This window comes from Haliotis rufescens, unplaced genomic scaffold (assembly GCF_023055435.1).
Source record: "Haliotis rufescens isolate VD_foot unplaced genomic scaffold, xgHalRufe1.0.p SCAF_12, whole genome shotgun sequence".
NCBI classification, from domain to species: Eukaryota; Metazoa; Mollusca; class Gastropoda; order Lepetellida; family Haliotidae; genus Haliotis; species Haliotis rufescens.
In genome coordinates this window covers 31,690,801-31,709,903 of record NW_025963802.1, presented here as the reverse complement: position 1 = coordinate 31,709,903, position 19,103 = coordinate 31,690,801, and the positions used below count along the sequence as shown (strand labels likewise).

The following is a 19,103-nucleotide window of genomic DNA, read 5'->3' as shown; positions in this document are numbered from 1 at the left end:
AGTCACATATGGTCATAAAATGTATCTATTAACACTAACTTGCATGTATCTATAAAAACCTGTTTCCTTTTTTCTATTACAACTAGTTGCATGTATCTATTACAACTAGTTGCATGTATCTATTACAACTAGTTGCATGAATCTATTAAAACTATTCGCATGGATCTATTAAAACTATTTGCATGTATCTATTAAAACTACTTGCATGTATCTATTACAACTAGTTGCATGTATCCATTTAAACAATTTACATGTATCTATTAAAACTAGTTGCAATCGCCAAACTGCTACAAAACATCTCAGTGTGTTACATGTAACCATACCACATGACCAAGTGCTTTGATAACAAAAACCTAAATCTGTCTGAAAATACTCCTAACCATTCCAACTGAAACCCCAGATTCTCAAGGCTGCAACATCAGCACCGACCCAAGAGAAAGTTCCAAAAGCATTCCTTCATCATTAATCATACCAACGTTTGCTGTATGTATTTTCATAACTAACAAAAAAAACAGTTCCCTCAGACAAGTGCACTGAACATCACACAATATCTAAAACAACAATCCAAAAAATAATCCTCATGATGCGAAAACGTGTTGAACACATCGAGTCAGTTCTATTTTGATCCTGGCATCTATTTCTAGGTTCTTTTCCCCTTGCTGCTTTCTGAAGGTTTCACTACAAGGTTAATTATGGAAAGGTCAGAGGTCACATCTGCACCTCAATCCTATTCCTCCTAGTATAATTTTGTTCATGGCTCCCCAGCTGTGCTGTGTTCAGAAAACATCATCTCCAAATGTTTCAGTATCAGTAAAAGTGGAACTCTCTTTTTGAGTGTTCATGTGTTAAAGTCGTTCACAATATGTGTAACATATCATGTGTTTTGCATCAGTATGTCTGTGCGCAATATACTTATATCAACACGTGGTGTTACACATTCATTTCGGATGAATATTACTATTATTACCCTAATATGTGAATATTTTTACAATAATCAGTTCTTAATAATAACTTATCGCAGAAAAAGAAGACAAGAGTATTTGAAGATGATCTTCCTCCGGTGTATAAACTATCCCGGTCTGTAAAGGTCTATGCTGCACAGTCTGGTGCCCAGCCTTGATGAAATATTGTAATTCGTAACAACTAGTAGCATCTTATGTGGAATGATGCAGCCAGGGATCAAACCATTTGTCCTTGTGTAATATTACTAATAATGGTAATCAGTTATAGAGATTGATAAACAACAAAGTCATGTCAGAATTTTTGAAAGACTTGAATCAAATTACCTTGATTACACTTTTTTTACAGGGACTTCTTCCGGGGTAGAATAGGTCTTCAGCAACCCATGCTTGCCGTAAAAGGTGACTATGCTTGTCGTAAGAGGCGATTAACGGGATCGGGTGGTCAGGCTCGCTGACTTGGTTGATGCATGTCATCATATCCCAATTGCGCGGATCGATGCTCATGACATCAATCACTGGATTGTCTGGTCCAGACTCGATTATTTACAGCGGTCATATAGCTGAGTGCGGTGTTAAACAACAAACCAACCAATCAAATTGGCAAGACAATAACTTTTCCCTTGAAGTCATTCAACATTTTCGACATTATTGCATGCACATTTGATTGTTTTTGATCTTCAGTTTCAAAATTCCCAAATGTCTGATTTTAGATATTTGTTCTCTTGGTTTATAAAGTCTTGGACACTTCATATTTTCACACACTAAGGGGAAATAACTCTTTTAGAGCAATGCAGACTAAATATTCCTACTATCATCAAAAGCACAATTTGTTGTTTTATGAATTTCTCCCACAAATGACTGCTCTCCATTAAAAAACTCCAAACAATTAAACTGAACTTAATATCATGACACACAACTTGACGATAGGCATGTAATTAACATGTAATTATATACCTGAAGCTGAATTGCAATTAAATCTTTTTTCACACAACGATGAATAACAGGTTCAATACTACCACCATCAGCACTTTTCCAACTGTGTGTGTACGTGTCTGGAGGCTAACCGACCACAACCAGGATGGAACCGGATCTATAGCCCACAAGTATGACTCACAGAACCCCAAGAGATGTGCACAGCAACATTTTGATGTTCATTTCATCCTCAGTGTCGTAGATTTCACAGCTGATGTAACTTATTGTCCTGCAGCAATATACATTTCTGTACCTTGCTTGTAGATCACAGGTTTCCATTGCAAATGCTCTTAGATTATTAGCAGGCTGGAACATTCGTCTCATTTAACCATCATTTGATTACAAATGCATTTACTTCTTAACAGCATATCTGGTATTCTGTCAGCATATTTTGTTGCCTGTTTTCTTGATGTGAATTCATGCATGTAATATTCATGAAAATAATACTGTGCTTGCAACATCATTAATCTGACTGCTTTCCCACGAATATGGAATTGCTTCACCAGCTTGCATAAAGTATACATATCTGATATCTATATGGAAACAATCTTGATGAGCATGATGAGAAACATCCGTCCCAAAATGAAAATATGAATACTTAAAATATTTATATATTCCTGAACCAACCAGCCATGGCCAAGGCACTAACATAAAAAATATCAGATATCGTCAAATGAAACATTGTTCTCCATTTTATGGCCACTGTTACCATATGAAATCTGAACGTTACTGATAGAATTGGCACTCATCTTTTTCAACTCAAACTTAATGTTAACAATGCTAAATCCCTAAATTCAAGTAAAATGTATCAATTATCCATGTAATTCATTAAAATACATTAATATTGCATCATCACCATGAAGTAAAACAAACTTGTAAATCAAGACCACGCATTTATCATTTATAACAGCTGCAATCAAACTCAATAGCCTGAATAATTCAAACCAAGCAAGGCATTCGAGGATTTTTAAACAGGCTGTGTGTATCCAAATCAACATCTGCAAATATATATTTGTTGTGGAAACATCAATGCCAGGTTATCTACACGATGTAGAATTTTCAAAAGGAGGGTGACCTATGTGTGGCCCCTGAATCACCCCCCTTTCAACATGACTCAACCTTAGACTGATATCAGTTCTGATCATGCTGTCATTTGAAACATTCAAGCTGTCTGGATCAAGCTTGGTTGTATTTATTTGTGGTTGCCAGCCCCTCCCTAAAGTTGGTGTCGATTTATGGAAAGAACATCGCTAGATCGGAGATCCCAAACATGCCACTACACGATTTGTTGTTCTGGAGCGGTTGATAAGTTTATGCAACTGTTCAACATGTACATATCAAAATACTAACTGACCAACAACTAACATGTTTCAGAATTTCTTAAAATTCTCCTAGTATTTCAGTTAAGTTTGATTACATAGTGTTCACAAATAAATGTTTAACAAGTTTTAAGTTTTAAGTGCTCAAGATTTAATATCAATTATGAATTCATAAAAATGTTGACAGACTTTGTCATACTCTGTAAATTCTAAGTTTATTTATCTAAGATTAAAAAACAGATGCAGCAAAAACATTGTTATCAGTGAATTCCATTAATCTGATTACACCTGCACCTGTTTGATTAGCAAGTCATCAGTGATCGGCAAAAGGATATCTTCACAAATACTTTGAAAACTTCCACCAATGCAGCCTTGAATGCATCGTACTTCTCTTTATACCTTCCACAACATGGTTATGACTATACCACTCACATCTGATGTCATGGAAGGCAAAAGAATTGTCTTGGTGCTGACAACCTGTCCTTTTTAGTTCCACACTGGCATTCCATGATCATGTGATTGGCTGAACTGTTGTGTGTGATGGAGTGTAAAAGACATGTTGATAGACACTGTTGTGGCAACAGAATTGATTGTTGTCAAACATGGTTGACTTCAACATTGGTGTGTCCTTGGAGCCTTCATCTGAACAGTTTTTGTGGACAGTTTGGTATTCCTCGGCACAAAGCAAAATCACTGCACTTGTCAAAGCAAAATATCTTATTTATCATTTTGACAGTAATTTAAATAATTCCCCCTATTGCTCATACATGGTACAATTTCATCCGGTTGGTAAGTCATTGTAAAATAGAACAGACGTACTAAGTGTGATGGATGTATATGGCTTAGGAAGCTTTCAGTCATCCATATAGGTCTCCAGCCATCTAAAATGTTCCAAGGTGTCAACATCCATCTACATCACCATCTAAGATGTCTTCTATCTACAAAGTAACCAGTCTCTGACACCATCAACATCCATTTACAAAGACATCCATGAAACAAAAGTGTCACTGATCTACATCATCAACCATCTGTTTGTTGTTTAACTCCGCACTCAGCAATATTCCAGCGGTCTGTGAATAATCAAGACTGGACCAGACAATCCAGTGATTCATATCATGAGGCAGACGCCTCCTACGACAAGCATTGTGGAAGACAAATTCTTCCCCGGATCTTCACATCAGTGTTATATATAATCAATCATATAACACTGACTGAGTATGGTTTTACGCCGCTTTTAGCAATATTCCAGCAATATCACGGTGGGGGACACCAGAAATGGGCTTCACACATTGTACCTATGTCGGGAATCGAACCCAGGTCTTCGGCATGACGAGCAAACGCTTTAACCACTAGGCTACCCTACCGCCCCCAATCATATAACAACATTCATCGACAACATTACATCGCTACTCAGTACAGCCAGGTCATTCCACTTAATGCCACTCAATACCCCATTCACTTCTCAGCCTAATACAACACCACGAACAGTTGTACATCCCAACTACAATCTACAACACTATCAGCCTGAATGGCCACTTAAATTCAACCTTGCAGTTTCTCCATCTTTGTTAGGCACCCCCCAAAAGATATGTTCCAGTTTCCTGACCAAGCCCTGAATCTGAAGCCCTTGAACTTTTGTCCCCACTTTCTCTCGAGTTGCACCATATCTGTTACCACCAACCCTGTGTTGTCCATACTTTTTCATGCAACTTGAATAAATTTGTTCTGCCTCACTATGCACAAGGGGTGGTTGGATAGCTTAGTGGTTAAAGCATTTGCTCATCACCCTAAAGAGGTGTGTTCGATTCCCAAAATGGGTGCAATGTGTGAAGCCAATTTCTGTTGTCCCCCATCGTGATATTGCTGGAATATTGCTAAAACTGGCGTAAAATCAAACTCACTATGCACAAACCAGTCATGATCTTCATTTGAAACCAAGCTTTTATCAACATACTGAAAATGACATTTTTTCAAACAAAATACAAATTGAAAAAATACTGATTCTACCTATTTCATTGGGCTGAAACAGGCTTATAGCCTTAATATTAATGTAGTTATTAGACCCATCTATCTTTTCAGGTATCAGTGACATCACACCAGTACAGGAAATCGACAAGCATTGATGTTCAGGCTATATTGACATTAACCTCAGACTGTATTACATCCTGATATTACCATAAAAGTCCTTGTTTCTCATTGACTGTCACAATATTTCAATAAACGTGTCCATGTTTGCTTGTTTCAGTAAAACTGGTGACACCAGCTGCCTCCAGTCAATAGCAGGTGAACATATGCCTCATCTTGATTTATGTCAAACTTCATTCATTCTGAGCAAGTTTGTCCTTCATACTTCATTGGTCACATTCAACAAGTTATTTGTTACACATTACAAAGAAAATAATATTCCTAGCTGTTTAATAATCAAGTGAACTTTAAAAAGCAAAATATTTCATCCAATAGTGTCATCAACAAACCATAAGCTTTAAAAAATATATTCTAAAACATTTCACAAGTATCATTCAAGCTTGTTTGTCCCAAATTATTCCACTGTGATGTTGACCTTTATCCGAATGAATCAGAACTACATATCAATAGGTCTGAAATTGACACCTTCCTGTGTCTATTTCATCCATAAAACATGACAGACGTTTATTGTCAGAAACCATCGACAGTGACAGACATACAGTTGAAAGTCATGTATGTCTAACACTTAATATGCTGTACTATATGCAGCACAATACAGATACATGCACCACAGTTACGACCTGAGTATGATGCATGTTAGAGCTGTACTGTGTATTGATTATGTGGGTAACGTCAGTAACGTTTCTCGATCGCTATGACCAGATCAAGGGAACCTGACAACCATGACATAGCCCGTTCCGTCACGCTATGTCGAAATCAATGACGACTAGCTACTGACAACCATGACATAGGTGGTTCTGTTATGCTATGTTGAAATAGCTGTCAACCATGACAAAAACAGTCCTGTGATGCTATGTTGTAATCAATGACAACTAGCTACTGACAACCATGACACAGACGGTTCCGTCAATTAATTTCGAAATCAATGACAACTAGCTCCTGACAACCATGACACAGATGGTTCCGTCATGCTATGTTGAAATCAATGACAACTAGCTACTGACAGCCATGACACATACGGTTCTGTCATGCTATGTTGAAATAAATGACAACTAGCTACTGACAACCACGACACAGAAGGTTCCGCCATGCTATGTTGAAATCAATGACAACTAGCTACTGACAACCATGACACAGACGGTTCTGCCATGCTATGTTGAAATAAATGACAACTAGCTACTGACAACCATAACACAGACGGTTCCGTCATGCTATGTTGAAATAAATGACAACTAGCTACTGACAACCACGACACAGACGGTTCCGTCATGCTATGTTGAAATAAATGACAACTAGCTACTGACAACCACGACACAGACGGCTCTGTCATGCTATGTTGAAATAAATGACAACTAGCTACTGACAACCACGACACAGACGGTTCCGCCATGCTATGTTGAAATAAATGACAACTAGCTACTGACAACCACGACACAGACGGTTCCGTCATGCTATGTTGAAATAAATGACAACTAGCTACTGACAACCACGACACAGACGGCTCTGTCATGCTATGTTGAAATAAATGACAACTAGCTACTGACAACCACGACACAGACGGTTCCGCCATGCTATGTTGAAATCAATGACAACTAGCTACTGACAACCATGACACAGACGGTTCCGTCATGCTATGTTGAAATAAATGACAACTAGCTACTGACAACCATGACACAGACGGTTCTGCCATGCTATGTTGAAATAAATGACAACTAGCTACTGACAACCACGACAAAGACGGTTCCGCCATGCTATGTTGAAATCAATGACACATACAGTTCCGTCATGCTATGTTGAAATCAATGACAACTAGCTACTGACAACCATGACACAGACGGTCCCGCCATGCTATGTTGAAATCAATGACACATACGGTTCCGTCATGCTATGTTGAAATCAATGACAACTAGCTACTGACAACCACGACACATATGGTTCCTTCATGCTATGTTGAAATCGCTGACAAAAATGACAGAAAGTTCTGTAACTATGTTGCATCATTCACAAACACGTCTGACTTCATCCACATCTGCAAATAATCCAGAACAAGTTTATCTGTTTATCATCTGCACCTGAACGCCAGGTATGTTATTATCATGTACAACATCATTGTTGCATGATTCAGGTCAAAACAGCAATGATAAATGTTTCCAAGCACAGAACCAGAGACAACTGAATAAGGCTAAAAACAACAGCAGTTCACACATCACATTTTTTAAACTTAAATTTGGTCAACAGATGTCCTTTTAGTTCTGAATTATGTCTGAAACATTAATTAAAAATATTTTTTGTGTAACTAATGCAAAAAACACAACCTGTCAGTCAGCTCTGGAGACATCAACTCAGAAAAGCGGTTTATATTGTTTTCCACTTTTAAATGAATTTGATGCGGGAAGACAGGAAAACATTTATACACAACCAAAATATAAAGATGTCAGCTGTTACTGTTGAAAATGTTTCAGACATCCAAGATTCAATGTACCTAAATACAGTCATTTGCTAAAAGAACTTATATGAAATATGTGAAATTGTCAGCCTGACATTATATATTATATATCTCTGGTATCTGTCACAGTAGATAAGCAACCATACAATCAACCCATTGTGTAGAAGTGTCATCTATCATTTACAAGTGGTTTTTAATGGTTTGTCAGGGCACACAACAGGAGGCATCAGTGTAACACAAAACAGCAATTTCACTGTAAAATAGATAGGTGAAAGAGGGCAACCTTGTGCCACTCCACTGTATGCAAAACATTATCCAATTGCCTTGTCTCGTATGGAGTAGATATATATCTTTTAGAAGCAAATCAACCTTTGAAACTGTCCTAGTATGTTACTTTTCAGAGTTGAAACATAACATTGCTTTTCAGACTAATACTTTTCTGTCACCATATGGCTGAAATAATGCTGATGTGACTAGAAATCTTAACTCAACTCACCCCCAAAACATTTCTGTTTCATAAATTGGCATCAACATTTCCGTTTCAGCTAAACACACCCACATTTATATTGATCGTCACACAACCTACAGGTGGTGCTATTTAGGTAGAATGCTAAAGTTTACACGGACAAACAGTGGTGGAGAAAAGCACCGAGACCAAGTGAATACCACTGTTGCTAAATTATTTTGTGTCTGTGTACCTTACACATCACATCAAATTTTAACCACTCTACTTTTAACCAACAATTGGACTGACACATATTAACTAATCATGAAAAGAGGGAAAATCTCTCCAACATGTTCAATGCATGCAGAATACACAGAAGAATTTCTCCGTTAATAACTATGATCTACCAAGATGAATTGTGTCTTAACTTTGACCTGGCCAAATAGCCTCTGAGGGGTTAACGGGTGAAACCTGACAACGGCTGTGCCAGGTAAACGAAGTGATTCTAAACTTGAGATTGTCACCCTGTAAATATCCCTGTCTGACCCTCCTGCTATGGCCTTCGACACACCCTTCGTGACAATGAATCAACCACTCTGTCTAACGCCTACGCCACCCATCATGCCCATAGTTTCCTGCTTATGAGTCTCTCTGACGTCAAAGTTGGAAGCATAGGAAGACTTGCTATTGTGTGTGCTTGAATGAACAAGTGAATCATCTTGTGGATAAATTTACATGTCGATTATGAAGGTTATTTTGTTTAACACTTTGAAGAAAGGGCTACACAAATGTAACCCATGTGGGGGAATTGAACCAAGTTAACCATGACAAGGGGATGCTTTCACATAAGGCAACCCTACCACCCCTCACATAGGAAGAATAGCCTTGCCAATATTCAAACCTGTAATACAAATGGTAAATAGGCAGTTACCATTACAGTCAGTAAACTCCCTCAGGAAGATGCCATGGGGAGACCAGCATAGGTTGCTGTAGACTATCATCTAGTCTCTAAAATGAAAATATTGTACAGAAAAAAAACAGTTGTTTAATTATCTTAATAAAAATATAATAAAAAGGAGCTCAGAGGCTCTCTTCTAGACTTGCCAAACATGCATGTGCTGTATTTGATGTATTTGTATCAGGGTCTGTAAGACAGACTTAGGTTGCTGAGGAGTTATTTTAAAACGGAATCAAACCAGGGCTCATGATCAAGAAACATGTTTGATACATATGGTTTACATTACAGCATGAAGTGTGCATCTATGATCCTTTACCTTTGGAAAACAATGAAAAGTTACACCTGATCTCAATCCGTGTGTCACCTGACCGACAGGTGTCCTCCTCACCTGTCACTGACAACTTTACCCTCAGTTACACAAAACTATGAGGCGTGAAACATGCATCGATAACAGCAACATCTGTGCACCATAGAAACTTTCCTTATTCTATTCGGCCATTCATTATTGACCGCAATCCTTTATGTTCAGATCAACTACTGTTGCTGGGATGGTGAAGAAGCAATATGATGAGGCAGGCATCTTCCAAATGTGCTGGTGTCAGCATTTATTCACCAACGCAGCAATCATCACTAGGTCATCAATTATCATCCACTGGAAAATTATCACCCCTTTGGGTATGCCAAGCCTGAACATTCCCAGGTACCATGTGACCACTGGCAGATCTAGAGGGGGTGCAAGAGGGGGTGCAGGAGGGGGTGCAGGAGGGGTGCAGGGGAGCTGTGCAACCTCATTTTTTCAGACACATTGTGTCAACCTATATCAGTCCCTCCATGTATTAATGTTTGCTTCATAACTTAGGTAGAGTCCAGCCTACTTTTTCACAATCCTGATCACCTGACTGATTGTGCGTCAGCTTACCCCAATATGGTTGCTCATGCTATCAACCACTGATTTGCCTGGACTATTTCTTACAGCAGTGTTAACTCTACCCATTATCATTTTCCTGTCTAGAAAACATGTACATTGCTTTCTAATACTTTTCTTATACTTCCACATTTCAAGCAGACCGTCTGTAGTTCATTTCAACCTTCAACCGAAGTCGAAGTAATTCATTTCGCCACAGACAGGGGATATTTCATTCAATCAATCACAGTGTGACATTTTGAGTCAGCTGCAATCACGCTAACTTCATTTCAACATCCATGCTCAATGTGCACCTTGCTAAAAATGGGAAATTTGACAGGATAATCATCTTTCCCGAAATTGATTTTCACAATACAGGTGTCAATCCCCAGTTTATCAGTTATGACATAAAAAAGACATGTCAAACCTGTAGACTGTACAACCAGAACATGTACGTGTCGAGATAACTTCCCGAAACGAATAGAAAGAATTCAAACCCATCACTCCTAACCTACAGAACACTCAGACTTATTCCCCTCAACAAATTGTTGTCAGCATGCAAGGGTCCAATCACAGCCCCATTTGAACGACACAGGAAACCGAATCGCAAACACCACTGGTTAAAGTCTACTCCATATTTGTACCCCGAAATGCCCTCTACACGCCTAAAGGCAGGAAACCCTTTCAATTGAACACAATAGGTACATTCATGCATATGCAATCCCACTTCTAAAACAGAGTATCTAAATTTGGGCTCAACGTTAATTCGGCCGACAGAGAAGGCAAAAGTAGCCAGACACAATTACAACATAATCCTGGTCAAACACTGACCGAGTGGACACAGTGGGGACAGCCACTGACCAAGTGGACACAAGAGGGACAGCCACAGTATTGTAATTGTGTGAGAGAAAATGCAAATATCCACACAAATCCTAACAGACCTGAAATAAACCAGTGTGAGATGCTGGCCGTAAATGCCACAGCAGAGAGACCTACTAAAGGAACAGGTCATGGTTGAGTGGGCTAGCTTTATGCATGGCAGGTATTCTACACTGAAACAGAAATATAGCAACGTGCAGCTGGTAGCCGTGCGAGTCTGTGGGCTCTGAACAAGCGATGGTTATGACTAATACCTCATCGGATGTTCTGAAATGGACAATAGCGTAGTCACGTCTATGGCAGCAAAAAGGAGGGAGACACGCAAAGAAGGGATTTCAAATCAGCTTCTTTTTTTTTACTTTTTGGTCTATTTAGAATTACTGCAATGGTGTTCAAGTAGTTAAACGATTCCTGTATCTTTAATGATAAAGATTGATCGTGGTGTAAATATATGTAGGAGTTCATCTCATGCTCATGAAGGAGTAAGTATATACTCAGAAAACGTTGTGTTCCTCATAATAAAGAAGTTCAGATCCATAAATTCTTTTCCAAATGTGTATCACTTCTAAATGCCATTCAAAGACTGGAAAGCTGAAGTGGTCTATGACTCACAATAGAGGTTATCAGACACTGACAAGTTTGTCAACACTGTCTCCAATCAGACATGTATATCCTAGATTGTGTCTGCACCATCCCATGCAATAGCTGACATAGTTTAATAACAAAACAATGTACTGAAACATGATTCATCTCAAAACAGAGACAGGTGCGTGAAATGAATGTACAATATTACATATCATGAATACAGTGACCGAAACTAACAGTTTTAGTCCACTAGTCCCTTTAACGATAACAAATAGCAAAACCTTTAATAAAGACAAATTTCTACTTGTCCTTATGATACCTTAACTATTGGGAAGTTTGGCAAGGACTACAGGACTAGTGCCAATTACTAACACGGGTATTCCTATTTTGCATAACTTAAACATAGAAACATAAACTTACTCCCATATATACCACTCAAAACAAGTTAAAGAACCACCCATTCTTTAATAGTACGAGTATATTTCCAAACAGATGCATAAAACATCAATTGAACCTGTTCAGTGCTTATCAAATAAACAATAAATTGGATAATCTCGGATAAATTGAGTGCAGACAAACCTAAAATGTCGACAACTCCAATTACTATAAAACAGTCAGAGTGATCTGCCAATACCTGTCGACCTGAACCATTCAAACTTCAACGACATTTCTCAGTCAATATGTTCTATAGAATACTCCTCTTTATCAAACAGTTCCACAATACCTCATGAATATTTATTGAACATTCAATGATCACTAACCCATGACCTATTTCAGCTAGACCATCAAAAATCCATGTGCAATGACCCACACCAATTTAAATACTTACGACTAACTGGATCCAAGACGCAATGTTTTATCAAAGTTATTGTCAATGAAATGTCTGGCCCAAGGCATGTCGTGACTCATCTAGCCCGTCATAAGTCCTTGAGATAAGCGAAAGTTTGAAAGTGGGGACGTTAATATCAATGCCTTCTTCAGGTTCTTAAGGTAAATGAACGTTCATATTCCGCACTGACAGTCATTCTTGAACTATGAGTAATAGTACAGCTCTACAAAAGCTTGTTAGACGTTTGAAGTAATCTAATGTTAGGTTAACGGGGGTTAACCTGCTGCATATGGCTCCCGAGTGTACAATTGACTAGAAACGACTATTTGACTTGTAGATAATCAATGGGAATCTGAATGCATTGTAGTTTGTGTGTAGAGGGAGATACATTGTATTCATACACGGGTATACTGATGGACATAAATAAAGGTACATATTCAGCATGAAATGTTGTTCTCTGAAAATAAATTGAGATTATTAGATAAGTGTGTTTTCGTTTCATCAATATTATTATTCAGGAAATCAAATATTCCAAATATATACTCATCGCAAAAAGAGTGAGTAAGTGAGTTGGGTTTAACACCGCTTTTATCAGTATTCCAGACATATCGTGGCGTGTCAGCTTAATGTGGGAGGAAAGCCCGAAGTGATGCAGGTCTCAGACGTTTATCACTTCGGTGAAACCCACGAGCATGGATATGGTGCTGACAAACCTAGAAATATAATTTAGGTGATCCGTGATTTGAATCCACAATCATCGGTCTCTGTCGAGCCCACGGGACTCAACTCAACACAGTGAAACATCGCATACATGTTAGTTAATATATGAAGAAGTACTCAGATGCAAGGGATATTAGATTGGTTCGAGGCACAAACGAACATACTGTTATGTTGTGTGAACCGACACTCGTGAACACATCACATGTGACGTCACAGACCCATGACTTGAGATGCAGAATTTGTCTCGTGCAGGATAAGCGGGTAAAGTTTGGAAATCACATGGAGCATCGTGATAAGAATAAAGACACTCTGCGGTAACACTCCTAGTTAGTTTTGTCATTAAGTGGTACACATTGGAAACATCTCTTCTTATGTACAAACTTCATATTAGGTTTTTATGGTTCTCGTTTCTTTTGGCAGTGAGTATAAGATATTTACGAAATGCAAACACACAAAGGTTACTAGGACAATCCTGACGAAGCATCCCCCAGGATGGCATAAAGAGTTTGAGTAATGCCATGATCAACTATAGTAATAGGAAATACTGGGGTGGTCCTTAACTTCTTTTGACTAGTATATATCCCTCACGCTTAGAACACTTTTCATTTCAAAATAAAGTATTATGAACGGTTAATAACAAAACAGTTTATGTAGAGGGCATAAGTAAGTTTTTCAAAAGGTATGTCTATTGCACTCAATTTCAATGTGATGAAGGAGTGAAATGCTGGTTGACACCGCAGACAACAGAATCGGACAGATCCTGTATGCCACCAATGCTAAGCTCTGTGAATGTCACCCCGACTTCAGAATTCGACACAGATGGTCATATATTTCACACACATGGGAGCCGTTTTGTATTGAGTGACACAGCAGCTTTATAAGGTAACAATACTACCTTTAGGTTTTGAATCAGACATATTTGGGTTATGTAGCTGAAACAGGTTCTTAGAATGAAGTACACACCTTTTTCTAAGAAGGTGTTAGCTTTACGTTATGTTTCATGGCAAGGCTGATGTAGTAGGCTCAATTTGACCTTAAAGATACATTTTACATCATAGGTACAAGGCGAGGTCACATTCCACCCACAATGCTGTGTTCCTAGTTGACATTTCCTGGGGTCCTTCAGTATTTGAATCTAGCAACACCCTGCAAGGTTTTACACAATCAGAAATGTGCGTCCAGTGAGCATAATTGTATAGAATGGTCGCCAAAAAATATATGTTGTGTCACGAATAACCCTCATTATATTCATTGTACCAAATCCATGACAAAAGTAACAGCCCTGTACTAATAGTAATTATCAAATCTTGCATTACAGTACACTCGCTGCAAATGTATAAGCTGGAAAATTGCTGATGCGGCGTAAAACAATAATTATTCATTCTTTTATTACAGTACTATTACTTTACAGGACACTCATTTTTCCTGTAAGTATCCATGAAATTAGTAATTGCAGGTCCCCTGGATGCCTAGTTTTGTAGGTCAAGGTAAAACACTTCCCTTAAACCTTTCGTTGTTAACATTAGGGTTACCTAAACTTTCATGCTTTCATGCTTTCATGCAACACTGTAATCCCTGCCAACATGTCATAATCACTAAAATGTTGTCATCCTACAATACAATTGTTTCTGTATCCGGCAGCAATGTTCCATGTATACTACAGTGCCAACAAACTGGCCAGACAAACCAGAGGTCGACAGCATGGACAGCAGAGCATGATGACATAGCAACTACCTTATCGTTATATTCGTCTCAGCAACAGAAACATGTTTAGTCCACTAGTCCTTATCACGATAACATATAGAAAAACCCTAAAAATGGCAAATTTCTACTTGTTGTACTTATTAGGATACCTTAATCATTGGCATTTTGGCAAGGTCTATAGGACCAGTGCCAATTTCTATTGCTCTAAGGACAAGCATGTGCATGTTGCTATTATTCTGCTCTGGTACGGAATCACTAAATGGTTTTGTATTCATGAGAACTTGAAATGGTGAGCTTAAATTAAGTAGAATATACAATGTAAAAAACAACCCTGTCCCTTTCACCCTACAGAGGAAATACGAGGCGTCAGCACATTGGACATAATCGTTAATCTTGTCTTGTCATAAGTTGAAATCAGCACTCTTAGTCCCCCATGAAGTGAAATCATTTAATTTCTTGTTCAACACTTCATATTTCACCATGAATCTTTTTCTTGGCAAAGGACCATTAAAAGAAAACAAGCCGGAATCTACAGGTTATCGCTGGAACACAATCTGGCAACCAGACAGATAACATGTCTATTTCATGTAGATAGCAGAGATCGGTAAGTCTGACAGCCACACAGCAACCTTACACGGGTATCAACACAGGAATAACCCATCCCTTCCCCCTCACACACACAGGAAACTTACAGGAGTAACAACACAGACTTTATAACCGCTCCCCAACACATGTAGATTACATGTCGATTTCTGCACAATTCTGCCCACACCACCGAACTTCATGTACCAAACATGTAAATTACATGTCGATTTCAGCACAATTTTGGTACCAAACTTCATGTTATAAACACGTAGGTTGCATGCCAATTTCAGCACAATTCTGACCACACCACCAAACTTCATGTTACAAATACGTAGCTTGCATGTCGATTTCAGCACAATTCTGACCACCACCACCAATTTAACATAGAAGATGTGTCGATTTCAGCACAATTCTGTTCCATGTCACTTCTACTACAGTGTGACCACTGAGATCCCTACACCCATAACAGTATATGCCATTAACTCATCAACATGATTATCACCGATGTGTGTTAACGTGTAGTATATTACACTATTCACTTAATCAATCAGTGACACGTGTACATTCCTGGACTGGTGTGTATAATGTGTTTAGTTCACCCTGTGACAGAACAGCACCCAAGAATATATGTAGATTGTAAAGTTAATTCACTTGACAGCTAATCAATAGCACAGTGTACATTCCTAGATTGGTGTATATTTGGTGTCTATTTCACCCAGTGACAGAACTGCACCCAGCTATACCTACATCATGTACATGTACATTGCACAGTTAGGCTACCTGGCAGCAAATCAGTGACCCAGTGCACATTCCCTGTATTGACACATATATATCCATGTACATTTCACCCGTACATTTCACCCGTACATTTCACCCGTACATTTCACCCGGCCATACAGAGGACATCTGTAGGGGCATCACGTGTTATCAGTGCCATCACCTGTTAACTGCTGTAGCCCTAATTAACATGTCAGGAATAGAGGTAATGAGTTTGCCACAACTCTGGGAATGCTATCTGTACATTAAATCAACATCTATCTGCTAGTGGATGCAAGAAAATATGTGTACATTTCAAGTTGTTTTCCAACAAGCTAAACCTGTTCCCTTAATAATAAAACAATCTAGAAACATATTTTTCAGTATATTACCAATTAAAATCTTATTCTATTCATCCATTGTCTCACACTGTTCATACATTGTCTTATTCTGTTCATCAACTGTTTTAACCTGTTTATCAATAATTGCTTTAACATGTTTTATCAACAATGGACCATCCAGAATTATTGATAAAACAATTACCTGTGTGCAAGACAGGTTTTTCATATTCCAATTTGTTTCGGGACTGGGGTGACCTTAACCTACAAGCAGGTAGTCAAGGTGAAGGTTGCTAGACAAACAAGGCTCTCTGATAGTACCCTATGTTCATGCTTATCAGCCAAGTGGCTCAGTGAAGAATTTACAAATATGGATCTGTAGTCAAGTTACTTCTGGTTTGTAGTTTGTTGGTGAAACAGGGGTTAGACAAAATCTGAAGAGATGATTGGATGAATTCTTGTTAAATTGGATATGTAGTGAACATCAATGTTAAAAATATAGGTCTTTGAAAGGCATTTAGAAGTGATTCACATAAGGAAGAGAATATATGGATGTCAACTTCATTATTATGTTTCGGAGTATACGCTTACTCCTTCATCAGTTATCTCCAAAATGTTTGTACATCATTAAACAAATCATATTGACAGAGACTTCCGAATGTTATTTGATTCAAAATTTCACCACAAACTTCAATACAATATGCATTTACCATGTTTACACATAAACAAAAGGAGAGCACAACCTTCATTTTACTTTCTATTATGAAATATGATATTTAGTATTATTAACCATCTCCACATAAACAAAATGGTACATTACTATAACATTTGTAAACAAACTATATAAACTTTCAATGATGCATAACATATAAATACACTGTTAAAGTCAGTTCACAACACTTTATCCGAGTCAGCAAATTAACACTGATGTTATACCAATAAATCTACATCTATTAAGAGTCGTGGTTGCATAATACTTCTTTGTGAAGATCCCCTTCCAACAACAGGCCAATCAGCAATTGACGCTATGAGTTGGTGCATTGCACAGAAACGTGTTTTAATAATTGAATTGACTGACATCCTGCCAAGTTTTCCAGCCATGTTGCCGGTCGGGTGAATACACTAAATATAGATCCCGGCTTCGTTCACAATCGCACGAAAGTGATGAGTCGGCTATCTGGTCTAGCGACTATAAAATCTACAAGCATGCCTTGAAATATACAACCGTTGCAGCACGCGAGGTGAGATGACATTTGACACGGTTGACACACGCGACAGGTGATAAATTAAAGTTAGTTAATTACATTCGTATGCTAATAACATGTATACATGTGACAGCACAATAAACGACAATATAGCAGATGGGATCTGATTGTTCGCTTCCGGAAAACAGCACTTATCACCTGTGAGAAACATAATACATCCGAGCGTTTTTGAGAACCTGTTAACTTTCCAACGAGAGTGCATCCAGTTGAACTATTCCATAATGTCATATTTTACCTGGTGTAATAATAAGATGATCAGTATATCCGAGAGGAAAGTTTGCAGACAGGCCACTGGACTCTGGCTAGTACAGTTATGAATATGACACCGCTGTATTGGGAAAGGCCTCTCTGCTCCCAAACATGGGCACCGGTTAGCAAATTTTAATGAAGGCCATGCTTCCGCATGTAAGTTTGTCGATCGCTTTTACAGACACGGGGATGAAACACACATTTGTCAGATCCACTTTGCAAAGAAAAGACGGAAGATCGCACTCACCTTTCAGCAGAATCGGTGAAATTAGGAATGGGTCGGGTCAGTACTATCAATGCAGCGCCGGGTAGTATAGGATGGTCCTTGTGCGCAGACTGCGATGCGCAATGTACCCACGCTAAATTCATAGCGTGCCAGTGAAATGACAGCAGGGCAAAGGGAGGTAATCTGTGAGGGCAGGGAATGTAGGCGAAATTTGCATTGTGATGTACGCTGATGTTTTTGTGTATTTTTATACAGAGAGAGATCATTTCTGTACGGAAGTTTGGTCAACTTTTTAAAAAAGATGAATCTATAATAATGATTTTGGTAACGTTGTGAAAGTTTCGTAACCGATTTTTTTTTTGTTTTTACGACAAACATTTTAGGTCGTTATCCATCACCACTATCACAATTATTAATAATATTGTTGTTATTGTTGACGTTGTGTTTCGGAATGTAAGGCTAACATCTGCTGTGGAATGCTCAAACTCAACCAACTGTTGTTATTCAACAACTACTAATGTCTGCTATTAAAGGTTATACAGTATTGATTATATGCAGCTGCTAACGTGACTCGCCTTTCTATAAAGCCGTATGCCTGTCAGGGACTACTACTACTACTACTACTACTACTACTGCTGCTGCTACTGCTACTACTACTACTACTACTACTACTACTGCTGCTGTTGCTACTACTACTCATACTCATATACTACTACTACTACTGCTGCTGTTGCTACTACTAATAGCTACTACTACTCATACTCATACTCATATACTACTACTACTACTACTGCTGCTGTTGCTACTACTAATAGC

General features: G+C 38.3%; 1 protein-coding gene across 3 annotated transcripts in view; it reads right to left on the bottom strand.

The window, feature by feature from the left end:
- LOC124117442 overlaps positions 1-18,445 on the bottom strand; it is a 60,938-nt gene extending 42,493 nt beyond the window's left edge. Inside the window, exon 1 of one of the 3 annotated variants that reach the window (XM_046479346.2) lies at positions 18,309-18,445. The gene's annotated coding sequence lies outside the window, so the exon portion shown is untranslated. Of the gene's footprint in view, positions 1-12,444; positions 12,535-18,047; positions 18,070-18,308 lie in introns of those variants that run through there. The other 2 variants (XM_046479362.2, XM_046479355.2) reach the window with 2 other exon arrangements.
- Between the last annotated feature and the right edge of the window lie 658 nt (positions 18,446-19,103).